Source organism: Entelurus aequoreus, linkage group LG07 (genome assembly GCF_033978785.1).
Source record: "Entelurus aequoreus isolate RoL-2023_Sb linkage group LG07, RoL_Eaeq_v1.1, whole genome shotgun sequence".
Lineage (NCBI taxonomy): Eukaryota > Metazoa > Chordata > Actinopteri > Syngnathiformes > Syngnathidae > Entelurus > Entelurus aequoreus.
Window position 1 is genome coordinate 73,060,393 of NC_084737.1, and position 18,855 is coordinate 73,079,247.

Sequence of the window (18,855 nt, forward strand, 5' to 3'; positions counted from 1 at the left end):
AAATGTATTTTGATACTTTTCTAAAAAAAGGGTACCACAAAAAATTGCATTATTAGCTTTATTTGAACAAAACATCTTAGTGTACATGAAACATATGTTTATTATTGTCATTTAGTCCTCAAATAAAAAAGTGAACATACTAGACAACTTGTCTTTTAATAATAAGTAAACAAACAAAGACTCCTAATTAGTCTGCTGACGTATGCATTAACATATTGTGTCATTTATCCACCTATTATTTTGTACACATTATGAGGGACAAACTGCAAAAATTGATTATTAATCTACTTGTTCATTTGCTGTTAAAATCTGCTTATTTTCTGTTTCAACATTTTCTATCTACACTTTTGTTCAAATGTAATAATCACTTATTCTTCTCTTCTTTGATACTTTACATTAGTTTTGGATGATACCACACATTTAGGTATCGATCTGATACCAAGTAGTTACAGGATCATACATTAGTCATTTTCAAAGTCCTCATGTGTCCAGGGACGTATTTACTGACTTTATAAACCTAATATACATTTTAAAAAAAGGAAAAAAGATTTTGTGACGATAAAAAATATCGATGTAATCATAGTAGTATCGACTAGATACGCTCTTGTACTTGGTATCATTACAGTAGATGTCAGGTGTAGATCCACCCATGGCATTTGTTTACATTGTGATGGCGGTGAGATATTGTATCCTCCTACGGTGTGTAGTGAAGCATGTTTAGGTATTCCTCATCCTCCAGTGATAATGCTACTTGTAAAAAACTTACTTTATTTGTCGCCATGGAGGCCAGGATTAGTGATTTAGAAGTAGCTGAAACACTGTGGATGTGTGTTAGCTGCGAGCTAGTTAGCCATGTCTTAAAGCAGCTCTTCCTGAGGGTGTTTCAGTGTTATAACTTCACCTTTATCTTTACTTTTTACACCAAAATGCGTCCATTCTCCCTTTTCTGTCTACACACTGTGTCTGCTTGTAAGTACTCTGTGTGTGTGTGCTGCCCAACAGCAGTAAAACCAGCAATGTCATGATTGACTATTTGCTTGATCAGTAACTTAACAAAGCTCCAAAGTTTTGGTTCACCTCCATCGTAGTTCACTAAGACGGGTCCTCGATTATATTTGTCATTAGGGCCTGGAATCTAGCTCTGCAAGACCTGGGGTAGCTGAGTGGTTAACACTGTTGGCCACCAAGCAATGGGTACTGGGTTCAAATCCCAGTAGGGAGTTAGTGTTTTGTTTCACTATCATTGTGATTTTGTGAGACAGGTTCTCAATTAAATATGTCATTGGGGCCCGAAATCTAGCTTCAAGAAGACCAAGAATAGCTTAGTGGTCAAAGCAGCTAGTGCCCAATCAAATGGGACTGGGTTCAAATCCCAGTCAGATCGTTTGGTGACTAGGAAAAATCCAGTCAGAGAAATTACTCTTTTATATCATAGTTTACTGAGACAGGTTCTCAACTAAATATGTCATTGGGGACGGAAATCTCCTTTCAAGAAGACCACAGATGGTTAAAGCAGCTAGCTCCCAATCAAAGGGTTCTGGGTTCAAATCCCAGTCAGGTCACTCTGAAGGTAGTAAAGATCTAGTCAGAGGAATAAATCTTTTGTATGATAGTTTAAAGGTTCTCAATTGGATATGTTATTGGGGCCCAAAATCTAGTAACAAAAAGACTAAGGATAGCTGAATGGTTAAACAGCTAGCTCCCAATCATAGGGTTATGGGTTCAATCCCAGTCAGAGCTTTGATTTGTGTTTTGTAACATGTATTTAAAACAACAGAGTGCTCCTGTCTTAGAAAGGATTTTTGACCTGCATTTTTCCACAGTACAGTGCTCCCGTCAAACAAGATCTTTGATTAGTGTTCTGTGACAGGAGCACTCCACTGTATTATCCTGAATCAGATGCACCTGTGTGAGGTCGTTAGCTGCATAAAGACACCTGTCCACCCCATACAATCAGTAAGAGCCAAACATTCAGCATGGCTAAGAGCAAAGAGCTGTCCAAAGACACCAGAGACAAAATGGTACAACTCCACAAGGATGGAAAGGGCTACGGAGAAATTGCCAAGCAGCTTGGTGAAAAAAGGTCCACTGTTGGAGCAATCATTAGAAAATGGAAGAAGCTAAACATGACGGTCAATCTCAATGGGAGTGGAGCCCCATGCAAGATATCACCTGGTGGGGTCTCAATGATGCTAAGAAAGGTGAGGAATCAGCCCAGGACTACACGGCAGGACTTGGTCAATGACCTGAAAAGAGCTGGGACCACTGTTTCCATGGTCACTGTTGGTAATAACGTCATGGTTTGAAATCATGCATGGCACGGAAGGTTCCCCTGCTTAAACCAGAACATGTTAAGGCCCGTCTTAAGTTTGCCAATGACCATTTGGATGATCCAGAGGAGTCATGGGAGAAAGTGTTGTGGACAGTGTTTTATCACATCTCTATCATAGTTTACAGACACAGGTTCACCATTAAATCTGGTCTTAAGAAAACCCAAGGTAGCTCAGTGGGTAACATCAATACTGTTAACCAAGGGGTACTGGGTTCAAGTCCCACTTACAGTTTTATATCATAGTTTACTGAGACAGGTTCTCAATTAAATGTTTCATTGGGGCCCGAAAACTTTGTTCTAAAAGACCAAAGATAGCTGAAGGGTTAAACAGCTACCTCCCAATCAAAGGGTTCTGGGTTCAATCCCAGTCAGGTCACTCTACAACTACTAAATATCCACTCAGAGCAATTCATCCTTTAAATGAAAGTTTACTGAGACAGTTCTCAATTATATATGTCATTGGGGCCCGGAAATCTGACAACAAAAAGAGCAAGGATGGCTGAATGGTTAAACAGCTACCTCTCAATCAAAGGGTTCTGGGTTCAATCCTAGTCAGGTCACTCTACAACTACTAAATATCCGCTCGGAGCAATTAATCTTTTAAATGAAAGTTTACTGAGACAGTTCTCAAATATATATGTCATTGGGGCCCGGAAATCTGGCAATAAAAAGAACAAGAATGGCTGAATGGTTAAACAGCTAGCTTACAATCAAAGGGTTCTGGGTTCAATCCCAGTCTGGTCGCTCTACAACTACTAAATATCCACTCAGAGCAATTAATGTTTTAAATGAAAGTTTACTGAGACAGTTCTCAATTATATATGTCATTGGGGCCCGGAAATCTGGTAATTGTATGGCCGAGGATAGCTGAATGGTTAAACAGCTAGCTCCCAACAAAGGGTTCATGGGTTCAATCCCAGTCCAAGGTCCAAGCAAGGGTGGGGAGTAGCGTTATGTGGGGGTGTATCACCTCCCCCACACAGAGTAAAGTCAAGTGGTAGCTGGTTAATTAACGTATAGTTAAAAAGGTAAGTATGAGTAATAATAATAACAAATAGTCTATAGTCCAAAAGTCAAGGGTAACCTCGGGGGTTAGCTCCTCCTCCTTGCCGAGGCTAAAGTTGGCTGGGATGGGCGGGAATAGAAAGATAGATAATTAATTCATTGTGAGTGTTGACCAATCAGCTCTCCTGGTCTGACTAATTGCAGTTGAGATAATAAAAAAAACTGCAATTCATACAATAAAAAAATAATAATTGAATAATAAAAAAATGAGATTAATAAAAACATGTCTGTCATGCAATTGAGATAATTGCAATTGACATAATTAATTGAGATAATTGCAATTGAGATAATTAATTATCTCAATTAAGATAATTAATTATCTCTGATTATCTCAATTGAGATAATTAAGATAATTGAGATAATTAATTATCTCAATTAAGATAATTAATCATCTCAATTATCTTAATTACCCTGGTGTTGTGGTTATGGCGGTCATTTATGTTATGGAAGTAGTTTGACATGTACTTCGGTTTCAGGGAGGTGTAGCGGATTTTATAGACTAGGCTCAGTGCAAGTTGTTTTACTCTGTCCTCCACCTTGAGCCAGCCCACTTTGGAGAAGTGGGTAGGAGTGAGGTGGGATCTGGGGTGGAGGTCTAGAAGTAATCTGACTAGCTTGTTCTGAGATGTTTGGAGTTTAGATTTGAGGGTTTTAGAGGTGCTAGGGTACCAGGAGGTGCATGCGTAATCAAAAAAGGGTTGAACGAGAGTTCCCACCAGAATCCTCAAGGTGCTTTTGTTGACCAGAGAGGAGATTCTATAGAGAAATCTCGTTCGTTGGTTGACCTTTTTGATTACCTTGGTTGCCATTTTATCACAGGAAAGATTAGCCTCTAGAATGGAACCTAGGTAGGTGACCTCATCTTTCCTGGTGAGAACAACGTCACCCACTTTTATAGTGAAGTCATTGACTTTCTTAAGGTTGATGTGGGACCCAAACAGGATGGATTCCGTTTTACCCAAGTGTATGGATAGCTTGTTGTCAGCGAGCCAGGTGCAAGTTCTACAGAGTTCAGCACTGAGGATTTTCTCCACCTGTGACTTGTCCTTGCCGGATACCAGCAAGGCAGAGTCATCCGCAAACAAAAACAATTCACAGTCGCATGCCGATGACAAGTCGTTTATGTATACCAGGAACAGTAAAGGCCCTAATATACTGCCTTGGGGGACTCCACAGCTCACTGAGAGGGGGGGGGGGGGGGGGGACACGGTGCCGTTCACCTCTACCACCTGTTTCCTCCCCTCCAAGTAAGATTGCATCCAGCTCCATGAGGTTTTGTTAAATCCGATTGCTCTGAGCTTATCCAACAGTATCTGTTAGTCTGTCTCTACCCCCCTCGGTGAAGCGACATCCGGTGGTCCATGTATCCCAGAGTAAGCCTGTCTCCAGTTCTCCACTCTCTTCCCCTGACCCCCCTCCTAGAATTCTGGATAACGGTGACCCAGTTTGGACCGTCAAGGAGATCCTTGGGGTCCGTCGGCAAGGTAGGGGCCTGGTATTTTTGGTACATTGGGAGGGTTATGGTCCAGAGGATAGATCCTGGGTGTCGGCCTCCTACCTTGCTGACCCCACCCTTCTGGAGGACTTCTATCAGGTCAACCCTGGAGCTCTCCGGCGCTCGTCGAGAGCCTCGCATAAGAGGGGGGGCACTGTTACGGCGCTCGCGCAGTCTGCTTCTCCCTCCTCGGCAGGAGCTCCTCGAAGCTACGCTGCAAGCACCGCAGGACACGCCCCCGCACACGCCACGCAGACCGCGGCCACGCGCCTCCACAGCCGGCGGCAATCATCAATCAACGCACCTGGTCTTGACGAGAAGCAGCAGCATAAAGGCTCACTCCACTGACTACTCCACGCCGGAACAAAGCCCTGATTCAGTAAGCTTCACGTCTCTGGCTCCTCACCTGTGTCTCTCTCTTTTGCTCGCTTTGTCTCCCTCGTGCCTAGTCCTTATTTGTCCTTGTCATCTCCTGTTCCCACAGTACATCCGTGTCTCTGCAGTGAGCCGTGCGCCTCACCTGCCGATCTTCCCCCTGGACTCTGACTGCCTTCCTCGACCTCCGCAGTGGATGGAAAGAGTGGATGACTAAGAGTGTATGAATAAGAGTGTATGAATAAGATTATATGAATAACAGTGTATGAATAAGAATGTATGAATAAGAGTATATGAATAAGATTATATGAATAACAGTGTATGAATAAGAGTGTATGAATAAGATTATATGAATAACAGTGTATGAATAAGAATGTATGAATAAGAGTATATGAATAACAGTGTATGAATAAGAATATATGAATAAGAGTATATGAATAAGAGTGTATGAATAAGAGTGGATGAATAAGATTATATGAATAACAGTGTATGAATAAGAATGTATGAATAAGAGTATATGAATAACAGTGTATGAATAAGAATATATGAATAAGAGTATATGAATAAGAGTGTATGAATAAGAGTGTATGAATAAGAGTATATGAATAACAGTGTATGAATAAGAATGCATGAATACGAGTATATGAATAAGAGTGTATGAATAAGAGTGTATGAATAAGAGTGTATGAATAAGAGTGGATGACTAAGAGTGTATGAATAAGAGTATATGAATAAGATTATATGAATAACAGTGTATGAATAAGAATGCATGAATAAGAGTGTATGAATAACAGTGTATGAATAAGAGTGTATGAATAAGAATGCATGAATAAGAGTATATGAATAACAGTGTATGAATAAGAGTGTATGAATAAGAGTGTATGACTAAGAGTATATGAATAAGAATGCATGAATAAGAGTATATGAATAACAGTGTATGAATAAGAATGCATGAATAAGAGTATATGAATAACAGTGTATGAATAAGAGTGTATGAATAAGAGTGTATGAATAAGAGTGTATGACTAAGAGTGTATGAATAAGATTTATTCATGTATTTTATTATATAAAAATGGGAGCCATTACCTCCCTGCTTGGCACTCAGTATCAAGGGTTGGAATTGGGGGGTGAATCACCAAATGATTCCCGGGCGCGGCCACCGCTGCTGCTCACTGCTCCCCTCACCTCCCTGGGGGTGATCAAGGGTGATGGTTCAAATGCAGAGAACAATTTCGCCACACCTAGTGTGTGTGTGTGTGACAATCATTGGCACTTTAACTGAACTTTTAATGATGTTATTCATATTATTCAGATTGAAAAGCTTAAGGGGCCGCATGTGGCCCCCGGACGGTCATTTCCCCAGGTCTGTGCTAAGGTGATCTCTAGAAGTGGTCCACACTCCATGTCAGTAGGTGGCGGTAATGCACACCAGAAGGTTGCTTGCCAACCTGCTATAAAAACAAAAGAAGAAGAAGAAGATCCACACTTCCGGGTGGTGATGACGTCGCGTCGTGATGTCATATTTCAAAATGGCAGAGCCCGCGGAAAGACCCCCTGGAGTCGACTCCATTTCCCAAGAAAAGATGTCAACAGCGCGACTTGTAACAATTATAAGGCCGAGGAGGGTTATTTGAACACACACCATTCAATTATTATAAATGAAAGTCACGTTTTTTTTAACCGCTCCGGTCTCGTCCCAGCGGAAGTGACGCTAGCACGTCATCAGAATACAACAGGTTGCTAACTAACACGCCTCCTATCATGTCAGCGCTGTTATTTGTTCCAATGTCATTCATTCCTTCTCATTTAGATCAACACGACGAGAGAGACATTCTGCCGCTAGACGAAGGTCACCGAGCAGCGACGAAGTTTGCATTTTCGGTAGGTGAGTGTTCAATTGTCCTCCGAGAAAAGTTGCATGAAGTCATTCTATTACACAGGTGAAAGTCATACACACATAATATGCTGGAAAAGTCCATTCATGTCAGCAATTAACTTCAAATGTCAAACTCATTTGTGATGTTAAAGGGAAAACAGTACTTAACTGTGCTTAAATGTATTTATATTATTCAAATGTGAACTATGCTGTATAATAGACTGTATTTATGTTATTGACATGTGAATAATGCTGTATAATCAGTGTTGGGACTAACGCGTTACAAAGTAACTAGTAGTCTAACGCGTTATTTTTTATATTCAGTAACTCAGTTACCGTTACTACATGATGCGTTACTGCGTTATTTTATGTCATTTCTTATGTAGTATCGGCTAAAAACAGAAGATCTGAGTGTGTTTTATTGGAGAGTTGCAGTGTCGTCCTTCTGAATGATTCCCGGGCGCGGCGCCGCTGCTGCCCACTGCTCCCCAAGGGTATGGGTCAAATGCAGAGGACAAATTTCACCACGCCTAGTGTGTGTGTGTGACAATCATTGGTACTTTAACTTGAACTTAACTTAATTCTTCCTGTGTCACAACGGGGACAAGAGAAGAGGCGCTGTGTGTGTGTGTGTGTGTGTGTGTGTGTGTGTGTGTGTGTGTGTGTGTGTGTGTGTGTGTGTGTGTGTGTGTGGAGAGGGGTGGGGGGGTGGGGGGGGGTGGGGGGGGGCGTGTCTGTGTTTACTTACAAGACATCATGGTGGAGCTGAAGCCGAGTTTCTTAACATGGAGATATTCTAGACTGACCATGTGTCTTCTTTTGCGGGGCTGTCCGGGCGGAGTTTCTTAAATGCCTCAAATGTCCGGCAGGGTTGCGTATATTTTCAATGTACGTTCAGGGTTAAGATGGGGTTAAAAACAAAACTAATTCGTGCAGCATTCGTGAGGGAGGGACAGAGAGAGCGAGGGAGTGGATTGATTGATTGAGACTTTTATTAATAGATTGCACAGTACAGTACATATTCCGTACAATTGACCACTAAATGGTAACACCCGAATACGTTTTTCAACTTGTTTAAATCGGGGTCCACATTAATCCATTTATTTCAAACTGTCATTGCTCAAAACATAATATTGAATCAAAATCAATGTTATTATGAATTATTGACCTATCCAAGGTTCCCATTACTTCACATCAAATATTCCACTTTGAAAAATATTTTTGGTGGAAGATTTTGCATATTTTGTGTGTTTGCCATTAAAAACATAGTTTTGTTTGACAAAAAAGGGCGGAAAACAAACAGACAAAAAAACAACATAACTAAAACATTTTGAAATGAGGGATAGATCTGAAGTTGATGTAGACTCCAGAGATTTAAGCGTTAAATATAAAATGTTTGTATGCCCTGGCACACCATTATCATCATTTCATGACCCAAGCAAAACACTTTTTACACTTTTATACTGAAATAAATACACCTACAACTTATTCAATAAAAACATAGAAAAAACTACCAGCAGCGGTAAAGTTTAGATCCATGAAGGAAAGAAGAAAGTGAATGAATGTTTATAACTGAATACATTTACATATGTATACAAATTTGTTTTCTTTCTTTATTATTATTTTTAATGAATTAAGTAACGTTTATGACAACCTTTTTCCAAAACACAATATATAATGTGAGATATAACAGGATAATGCATACGTTTATCTTTTTTGTTGTCAAAACGCTTACCAAAAAGTGGGACCCCAAAAATTTACTGTAGGACCCCATTTTTATGACTTGATGGGGTCCCTGGGACCCCATTTTGAAAATTCCTAGCGCTGATCAACAGATTGTATTATTCTCCAGTGCAATAACAGTACTTAAATGAAGGCTTAAAGGGCATTAATGGTAGCTTTAAAAAAAGAAGAAGAAAAAAACAAGTAACTAAATAGTTACTTTTCACAATAACGCATTACTTTTTGGTGTAAGTAACTGAGTTAGTAACTGAGTTGCTTTTGAAATAAAGTAACTAGTAACTGTAACTAGTTACTGGTTTTCAGTAACTAACCCAACACTGTGTATAATAGACTGTATTTATATTATTCACAAGTGAATAATGCTGTATAATAGACTGTATTTATATTATTCACATGTAAAAAATACCTTAGTGTTTATTTTTATTGTGAGGGAACTGTGGTGCTGAATTTCCCCGAGGGATCAATAAAGTGCCTTCTATTCTATTCTATTCTATTCTAAAAACATCCAAATCCATTGCTATTCTTTATATAAAGTAAGACACATGCTGAATAAGAAATATCTGCACATGATTCCTTGAGTAATTCGATTACAAAATACATTCGAGGAATTGTTGCTGCCTCGAGGTGTCGTACATATTTTTTTTTACGGCATTTTGCCTGGTTCACTAAACAGTAGTCACAGCTCACGTTTCGCACAGACTGTTTAGGTGTTGCACAGCGTGTTTACGTCACAGATCATCCCCCCCTTGCACTGCACGACACCGCTCTTTTAAGTACGCTCGAGTTTAGAAAACGTTTAAACGGCACCGTATGATAATCATCAAAAACGCACGAGAGACAAGAACTTTGTTTATGCGGTCACACCACACAGCACATAGGGCTGTGAGCGCACCTGTTTTTATTAGCACATACACATTTTTAGCTGTGCGTGTCAGCCTTCAATAATGAAAACAGGCGTTTAGGAAATAAGACGATTAGGCCAACCACAATAATTGAGGGCACATCTTAACGTGTATAATTAAACAAAATTATGATTTATTCGATTAATCGATCGGGATATTCGATAGAATACTCGATTACTAAAATATTCGATAGCTGCAGCTGTAGTTATATTATTCTTTTATTTTTCCATATCTAACATACTGTGTTGAACCTTGGGGAAATGTTTATAGAACAAACACAGGCTCAATAATTCAACTTGAAAAAAGGGTCATTAGAATAATACACAAGGCTGGCTACGATGAACCTACCAATCCATTATTCGTAAGTTCTAATGTAGAGGTGTCAAACTCATTTTAGATCGGGGGCCACATGGACAAAAATCTACTCCCAAGTGGGCCGGACTGGTAAAATCAAGGCACGATAACTTAAAAATAAAGACAACTTCAGATTGTTTGTTTATTTCTTTGTTAAATATAGAGCAAGCACATTCTGAAAATGTACAAATCATAATGTTGTTGTTTTGTTTTTTTACACTTACATGTTGCGGTTAATAGTATTCTACCTTTATTTGTCGATATGTATACTTTCTGATTAAATGATGTGATAATGTTCATCAGTCAACTCATTGGTGTTCATTTTTAATCTATTAAGATAAAATAATAATATGTTATTTAAATGGAGGCTTCTCACATGATGAGATAACTTCTGGAAATGACTGGCTCATAAGGGTCAAAGGTATAAATGTGTGTGTCCAAGTTAAAGGAAAAGGCAGGCTGTCTTCTTCTAATGGATTTATTACAATCTTTACAAGCTGGGTAACGTTTGCTGTGGTCTGGAACAACATGGCGCACAAACAACTATCAGAAATGCAGCCAATATTACGTACAGATAATGTGTCATGAGACATGCAAATATAAATGAAATGCACAGAGGACATAAGTAAAGGAAATGAAATGAGCTCAAATATTCCTACAAACGAGTCATAATGATGCAATATGTACATACAGCTAGCTTAAATAGCATGTTAGCATTAATTAGCTTGCAGTCATGCTCTGACCAAATATGCCTGATTAGCACTCCAACAAGTCAATAACATCAACAAAGCTCACCTTTTGTGCATTCGCGCACAGCGTAGAACGTTTGGTGGACAAAATGAGACAAAGAAGAAGTGGCATAAAACACGTCTTTCTGTGGCAGCGTCGGAGAAAGTTGTACATGTAAACAAACAACAATGAGTTCAAGGATCGCTGAAATTAGTAGGACAAAACAGTGCTTGCTAAATACTCTCATCAGTGAAGCATGTTTAACATAAACAGTGGGACTTCTAACAATTAGGAAGGTTTGTGTCATGTTTGTTCTCCTACAGAAAATATATTCCAATAAAAATGTTCTTCATCTTTTTCCATTTTCACACATCTCTGAAAGAGGTCCAGGGAGCCACGAGGGCGGTGCTAAAGAGACGCGGGTTGCTGACCCCCGGCCTACACCCTAGACTGGCCGCCAGTTCATCACAGGACACATGAACAAGCCTTCGCCCTCAAATCAGAGAAGTATTCATTTACTCTAACATGATTTTTATTCAGTTCAATGCATTTATTGTCATTGTCATAGTGAATAACACACACACTGCATAGTAACCATGTATCAAAAATGCGTTAGGTGGTGCAATCCTGACCCATGAAACGCGTAAACACAAAGGGTGCCACGAACAATGCACAAAATTCACAGTCTGGTATGGATCGGTACTTGAGCGGCGCCGTTCGATACATTTTTTCAATACCCAAAAGAGGGAAATGTTCATGCCTTTTTTTTAACTTGTAGTTTATTGAAATTGTCGTTGTCCACGACAGAAAACGGTCGGCAAGGCGAGTTTATTTACAGAGCACAGTTCGTACTACAGGCAGGCCAGTCTAGTACCCGCACTCTTTTACTACGAAGCCACGCTGTTGTAACACGTGCAGAATGTGGCTCGGCGATATCTTACTGAAATAAGCAGGGGCGGCCATGAAAAAGACGTCGCTTGGATGGCAACTTTTGTTGCTCCAAAACCTGTATGTACCTTTCAGCATTAATGGTGCCTTCACAAACGTGTAAGTTACCCACTAATACACCCCCATATCATCAATCTTTATTGCAGACCTTAAGATCCATTTAAACATATAAAAACAGAATATAATACATTAAAAAACAAAACAATAAAAACATACATTAAAAACAAAACAAAACAAGTTTTCCATACAATTACAGACGCTGGGTTTTCAACTTTGCGCCTAGAACAATCCGGATGGTTCTTTTCCTCTTTGGACCGGAGGACACGACGTCCACAGTTTCCAAAAACAATTTGAAATGTGGACTTGTCAGACCACAGAACACTTTTCCAGTTTGCATCAGTACATCTTAGATGAGCTCGGGCCGAGCGAAGCCGGCGGCGTTTCTGGGTGTTGTTGATGAATGGCATTCGCTTTGCATTGTAGAGTTTTAACTTGCACTTACAGATGTAGCGACCAACTGTAGTTACTGACAGTGGTTTTCTGAAGTGTTCCTGAGTCCATGTGGTGATATCCTTTACACACTGATGTCGCTTTTTGATGCAGTACCAACACAAATACAACTTTGAAACTACGTGCTTTCTGAGAAGATTACCGTAGTAACTAGTATATCATGCAAAAGCGCAGATTCCAACCAATCAGTCCATCTTAGATGAGCTCGGGCCGAGCGAAGCCAGCGGCGTTTCTGGGTGTTGTTGCATTTATCAACAACACCCAGAAACGCAGAGTTTTGAGGACGAAAATGAATTGATACCATTTTAGAATAAGGCTGTAACATAGCAAAATGTGGCAAAAAATGAAGCGCTGTGAATACTTTCCGGATGCAGTGTACAGTATAAAGGGCAGATCAATAGAAGTGATAATTAGACGTTGCAGTTCATGGGTGGGATGTGAGAGAGGGTCACTGCCTGAGGATACAGACGAGCTGTTGGCAAGTTGTCCTGGCACGTATAGACCTGTTCCTTCTACCTGAGGGCCGCAGGTGAGGAGCAGGGTGTTGTTGGTCACGCAGGATGCTGTGCACTCGCCTCAGACAGCAGGTAGTGTAGACTGTGCCCATCTCTGGAAGACTTGATTTTTTTTCAGCTGTTTTAATCACCGATTAGAGAGTCTGCTGTCATGGCACACTTATAAAAGCTCTCTCTTACACTAGGAAGCGGAGTCATTCATTGCGCTTTACCTGACACATGAAACGTGACAAATACGATCGCTGAGATGAAACGGATCAGGCCCGTGAACAGGTTCTATCCGGATGAATTTGCTAAGTATACAAATGAGCTGAAATTTTTCTATGAAAGAAACTGCTGTTTTAAATGTGTCCACTAGATGTGGCAATGGCAATTCTTTGTATCTTTGTAGATGATGCTACATACAGTATGTACAAAAAAAATAAAACACATGATGTTAGTGCAACAGTCGAAGAAAATTAGCAAACTACATAAATAACATCCTGTAATTTGATTTTGATATTTTTTTTTTAATCTTGTTAGATTGAAAATGAACACCAATGAGTTGACTGATGAACATTATCACGTCATTTATTCAGAAAGTATAAATAACGACAATTAAAGGTAGAACACTATTAACTGCAACATGTAAGTGTAAAAAAAACAACACGATTTGTTTATTTTTGAGAAATTCTATTTTTAAACAAAGAAAACAATCTGAAGTTGTCTTTATTTTTAAGTTATCGTGCCGTGATTTTACCAGTCCGGCCCACTTGGGAGTAGATTTTTCTCAATGTGGCCCCCGATCTAAAATGAGTTTGACACCTCTGGCCTAGATAAATTGGTAAACATCCTCACAAATATTGATATAAAGCATTACCGTATTTTCCGGACCATAGGGCACACCGGATTATAAGGAGCACTGCCGATGAATGGTCTATTTTTGATCTTTTTTTCATATATAAGGCGCACCGGATTATAAGGCGCATTAAAGGAGTCATAATATATATATTTTTTTCTAAATTTAAAAGACTTCCTTGGGGTCTACATAACATGTAATGGTGGTTCTTTGCTCAAAATGTTGCATAGATGATGTTTTACACATCATCTTCAAGCCGCTTCCGGGTGCGCCGTTTTGTGGGCGGTCTTATTTACGTGGCTCACCTTCGGCAGCGTCTTCTCCCCGTCATCTTTGTTGTGAAGTGTCAAAAGATGGAGCTAACTGTTTTAATGACATTCAGACTTTACTTCAATCAATAACGGAGCAGCATCTCCTCATCCAGAAACAACAACACCAGAAATGTGTCCCGTGAAAAACCGTCCGACCAGAACTCTAATAACTAAAGTTCCTTGGGTGAATAATGGTAACTCACTACACCGGTATGTTTTAGGGCTTTCATGGCGAGTTTACTGACTGAAATAAGTAATAACTTTACACTGCTTTTTATTAGAAATGGCAACAGCAGAGGATGGATGTCCCATAACAAGAAGGTGGAGAAAAAGAAGAAGCTTATCGACTACGGTGTCGGCACGGACTACAAAGCCTGACCTGCACAAATTTTCAGGTACCAGAAGGTAAGAAAAGTTTCTTTTGCATAATATTGCGAAACAAAACACCAGAAAATATGTCTTACCTTATACACACATCATAATAATACTCCTATGTTGAAGCACAGTACAATCCATCAAGCGGTGCAGTTTCATAGCTGACCAAAGTCCTACTAAAACATTTTGATAGATTTTTGAGCGCCGTGTGTAATGTTCTATATTTTCAATGGAGCATATACAATGTTGGTGTTGTTTACTTGAGTCATATTGCGGTCTACACGAAATCAAATCAAATCAATAATGGAGCAGCCTCTCCTCATCCGGAAACAACCACACCGGAAATGTGTCCCGTGAAAAACCGTTCAACCGGAACTCTCTAATAACTAAACTTCCTTGGGTGAATAATGTAAACTCACTACACCGGTATGTTTTAGCGCTTTCATGGCAAGTTTACTGACAGATATAAGTGAGAACTTGACACTACTTTATATTAGAAATGGCAACAGCGGAGGATGAATGTCACATAACAAGAAGATAGAGAAAAAGAAGAAGCTTATTAACTACAAAGGCGGACACACAATTTTTCAGGACTCATGCAGATCCCAAATACAGATCAGCAGGTACCAGAAGTTAAGAAAAGTTGCATAATATTGCGAAACAAAACGCCAGATAATGTCTTACCTTATACACACACCATAATAATAGTCGTATGTTTAATGCGCCGACAATCCTTCAAGCGGTGCGGCTTCATAGCTGACCAAAGTCGTGCTAAAACATTTTGATAGATTTTTGAGCGCCGTGTCTAATGTTCTATATTTTCAACGGAACATTTAAAATGTTGCTGTTGTTTACTTAAAACCCATCATAGTGCAGGCTACACGTATCTCTTATGTTTGACTGCCATCTACTGCTCACACTTATAATTACACCATGTACCAAATAAAATAGCCTCGAGGTGGGTAAGCTCAACCAAACTTGTTCATTACATTAGGCGCAACTGTGTAAGGCGCACTGAGAAATAAAAAAGGATTTTAAATGCGCCTTATAGTCCGGAAATTACGGTAAACGCATTGGCCAAAAAGTGCATTGTGTGTCCTCGCCGCGATCTATTTTACATTGTTGAAATGTCGGCAAAGCAAATGTGAGTGTGTGAAGAACGAACCTGGAGTGAAACAGCGCACAATTCAACGTCAAGTTCGGTCTCGATACCTTTCATCTTTACCATGGAAAAAAGGACGTACGCCAGGTTTTTGTGCATAAGCACAACATAACACGAGGCCCCTGCTGAATTGGGATCTGGTCACCCTTAGATATAGAGCAGTGGGAAAAGTGGAAATGTGCCTGCTAACTCTCACATGCTTTGTGATTTGATAATAACATAAAAAAAGTCCACAATGTGATGTTCAGTCAAAGGTCGTGCACTTTCGATCCTATTAAAAGTTCAAATGGACCGAGAGCACCCTCGCATAATGTAGGTGCACGGTGGTGATGATGGCGGTGGCAAATTAATATGTACAGTACAGTACATTATTACCTTTTTAACACTAAATTACAAAAAAAAAAATGTTTTGCTAAAATGTCGTAAGAGGGGACCCTTACAAAAAATTCCAAAAAACGGACTTGCTTCAGCAGCACAATTCTGGTGCTGTAGTTGTAGGAGATGTCTAAAAAAGGTCATCAGGAGTCCCGACAAATCCCGAAATTGGCAGAAAATGCTTTTTTTGGGAAACCTTTTTTTCGCAAAATTTTTTTCCAAAAAACGGACTTGCTTCAGCAGCACAATTCTGGTGCTGTAGTTGTAGGAGATGTCTCAAAACGTCATCAGGAGTCCCTACAAAACCTAAAAATGGCATAAATGCTTTTTTTGGGAAAACTTTTTTTTTTACAAAAAAAAATTTAAAAAACGGTCTTGTTTCAGCAGCACAATTCTGGTGCTGTAGTTGTAGGAGATGTCTCAAAACGTCATCAGGAGTCCCGACTAAACCCGTAAATGTAAGAAAATGCATTTTTTACGCGAAACATTTTTTGCTAAAATGTCGTAAGGGGGGACCCTGTCGTAAAAACTCCAAAAAACGGACTCGCTTCAGCAGCACAATTCTGGTGCTGTAGTTGTAGGAGATGTCTCAAAACGTCATCAGGAGTCCCGACTAAACCCGTAAATGTAAGAAAATGTAAGAAAATGCATTTTTTACGCGAAACATTTTTTGCTAAAATGTCGTAAGGGGGGACCCTGTCGTAAAAATTCAAAAAAACGGACTTGCTTCAGCAGTACAATTCTGGTGCTGTAGTTGTAGGAGATGTCTCAAAACGTCATCAGGAGTCCCTACAAAACCTAAAAATGGCATGAAATGCTTTTTTTTGGAAAACTTTTTTTCACAAAAAAATTTTCAAAAAACAGACTTGCTTCAGCAGCACAATTCTGGTGCTGTAGTTGTAGGAGATGTCTCAAAAAGTCATCAGGAGTCCCGACTAAACCCGTAAATGTAAGAAAATGTAAAAAAATGCATATTTTACGAAAAACATTTTTTTCTAAAACGTCGTAAGGGGGGACCCTGTCGTAAAAATTCCAAAAAACGGACTTGCTTCAGCAGCACAATTCTGGTGCTGTAGTTGTAGGAGATGTCTCAAAACGTCATCAGGAGTCCCTACAAAACCTAAAAATGGCATAAATGCTTTTTTTGGGAAAACTTTTTTTTTACAAAAAAAAATTTAAAAAACGGTCTTGTTTCAGCAGCACAATTCTGGTGCTGTAGTTGTAGGAGATGTCTCAAAACGTCATCAGGAGTCCCGACTAAACCCGTAAATGTAAGAAAATGCATTTTTTACGCGAAACATTTTTTGCTAAAATGTCGTAAGGGGGGACCCTGTCGTAAAAATTCAAAAAAACGGACTTGCTTCAGCAGCACAATTCTGGTGCTGTTGTTGTAGGAGATGTCTCAAAACGTCATCAGGAGTCCCTACAAAACCTAAAAATGGCATGAAATGCTTTTTTTTGGAAAACTTTTTTTCACAAAAAAAAATTCAAAAAACAGACTTGCTTCAGCAGCACAATTCTGGTGCTGTAGTTGTAGGAGATGTCTCAAAACGTCATCAGGAGTCCCGACTAAACCCGTAAATGTAAGAAAATGTAAAAAAATGCATATTTTACGAAAAACATTTTTTGCTAAAATGTCTTAAGGGGGAACCTGTCGTAAAAACTCCAAAAAACGGACTTGCTTCAGCAGCACAATTCTGGTGCTGTAGTTGTAGGAGATGTCTCAAAACGTCATCAGGAGTCCCGACTAAACCCGTAAATGTAAGAAAATGTAAAAAATGCATATTTTACAAAAAACATTTTTTGCTAAAATGTCGTAAGGGGGGACCCTGTCGTAAAAATTCCAAAAAACGGACTTGCTTCAGCAGCACAATTCTGGTGCTGTAGTTGTAGGAGATGTCTCAAAAGGTCATCAGGAGTCCCTACAAAACCTAAAAATGGCATGAAATGCTTTTTTTTGGAAAACTTTTTTTCACAAAAAATTTTTCAAAAAACAGACTTGCTTCAGCAGCCCAATTCTGGTGCTGTAGTTGTAGGAGATGTCTCAAAACGTAATCAGGAGTCCCGACTAAACCCGTAAATGTAAGAAAATGTAAAAAAATGCATATTTTACGAAAAACATTTTTTGCTAAAATGTCGTAAGGGGGGACCCTGTCGTAAAAACTCCAAAAGACGGACTTGCTTCAGCAGCACAATTCTGGTGCTGTAGTTGTAGGAGAAGTCTCAAAACGTCATCAGGAGTCCCGACTAAACCCGTAAATATAAGAAAATGTAAGAAAATGCATTTTTTACGCGAAACATTTTTTGCTAAAATGTCGTAAGGGGGGACCCTGTCGTAAAAATTCAAAAAAACGGACTTGCTTCAGCAGTACAATTCTGGTGCTGTAGTTGTAGGAGATGTCTCAAAACGTCATCAGGAGTCCCTACAAAACCTAAAAATGGCATGAAATGCTTTTTTTTGGAAAACTTTTTTTCACAAAAATTTTTTCAAAAAACAGACTTGCTTTAGCAGCACAATTCTGGTGCTGTAGTTGTAGGAGATGTCTCAAAAAGTCATCAGGAGTCCCGACTAAACCCGTAAATGTAAGAAAATGTAAAAAAATGCATATTTTACGAAAAACATTTTTTTCTAAAACGTCGTAAGGGGGGACCCTGTCGTAAAAATTCCAAAAAACGGACTTGCTTCAGCAGCACAATTCTGGTGCTGTAGTTGTAGGAGATGTCTCAAAACGTCATCAGGAGTCCCTACAAAACCTAAAAATGGCATAAATGCTTTTTTTGGGAAAACTTTTTTTTTACAAAAAAAAATTTAAAAAACGGTCTTGTTTCAGCAGCACAATTCTGGTGCTGTAGTTGTAGGAGATGTCTCAAAACGTCATCAGGAGTCCCGACTAAACCCGTAAATGTAAGAAAATGCATTTTTTACGCGAAACATTTTTTGCTAAAATGT

At 39.4% G+C, this 18,855-nt stretch overlaps 1 long non-coding RNA gene across 2 annotated transcripts in view; it reads left to right on the top strand.

Annotated features, from left to right (window-relative positions):
• The first annotated feature begins 6,769 nt into the window (after positions 1–6,769).
• The window catches only part of LOC133654243 (uncharacterized), a 149,700-nt gene continuing 137,614 nt past the window's right edge, over positions 6,770–18,855 (top strand). Inside the window, exons 1-4 of one of the 2 annotated variants that reach the window (XR_009826861.1) lie at positions 6,770–7,003; positions 7,078–7,152; positions 11,254–11,378; positions 14,107–14,398. This is a non-coding gene — a long non-coding RNA (uncharacterized LOC133654243). The remainder of the gene's footprint in view (positions 7,004–7,077; positions 7,153–11,253; positions 11,379–14,106; positions 14,399–18,855) is intronic. The other variant, XR_009826862.1, reaches the window with a different exon arrangement.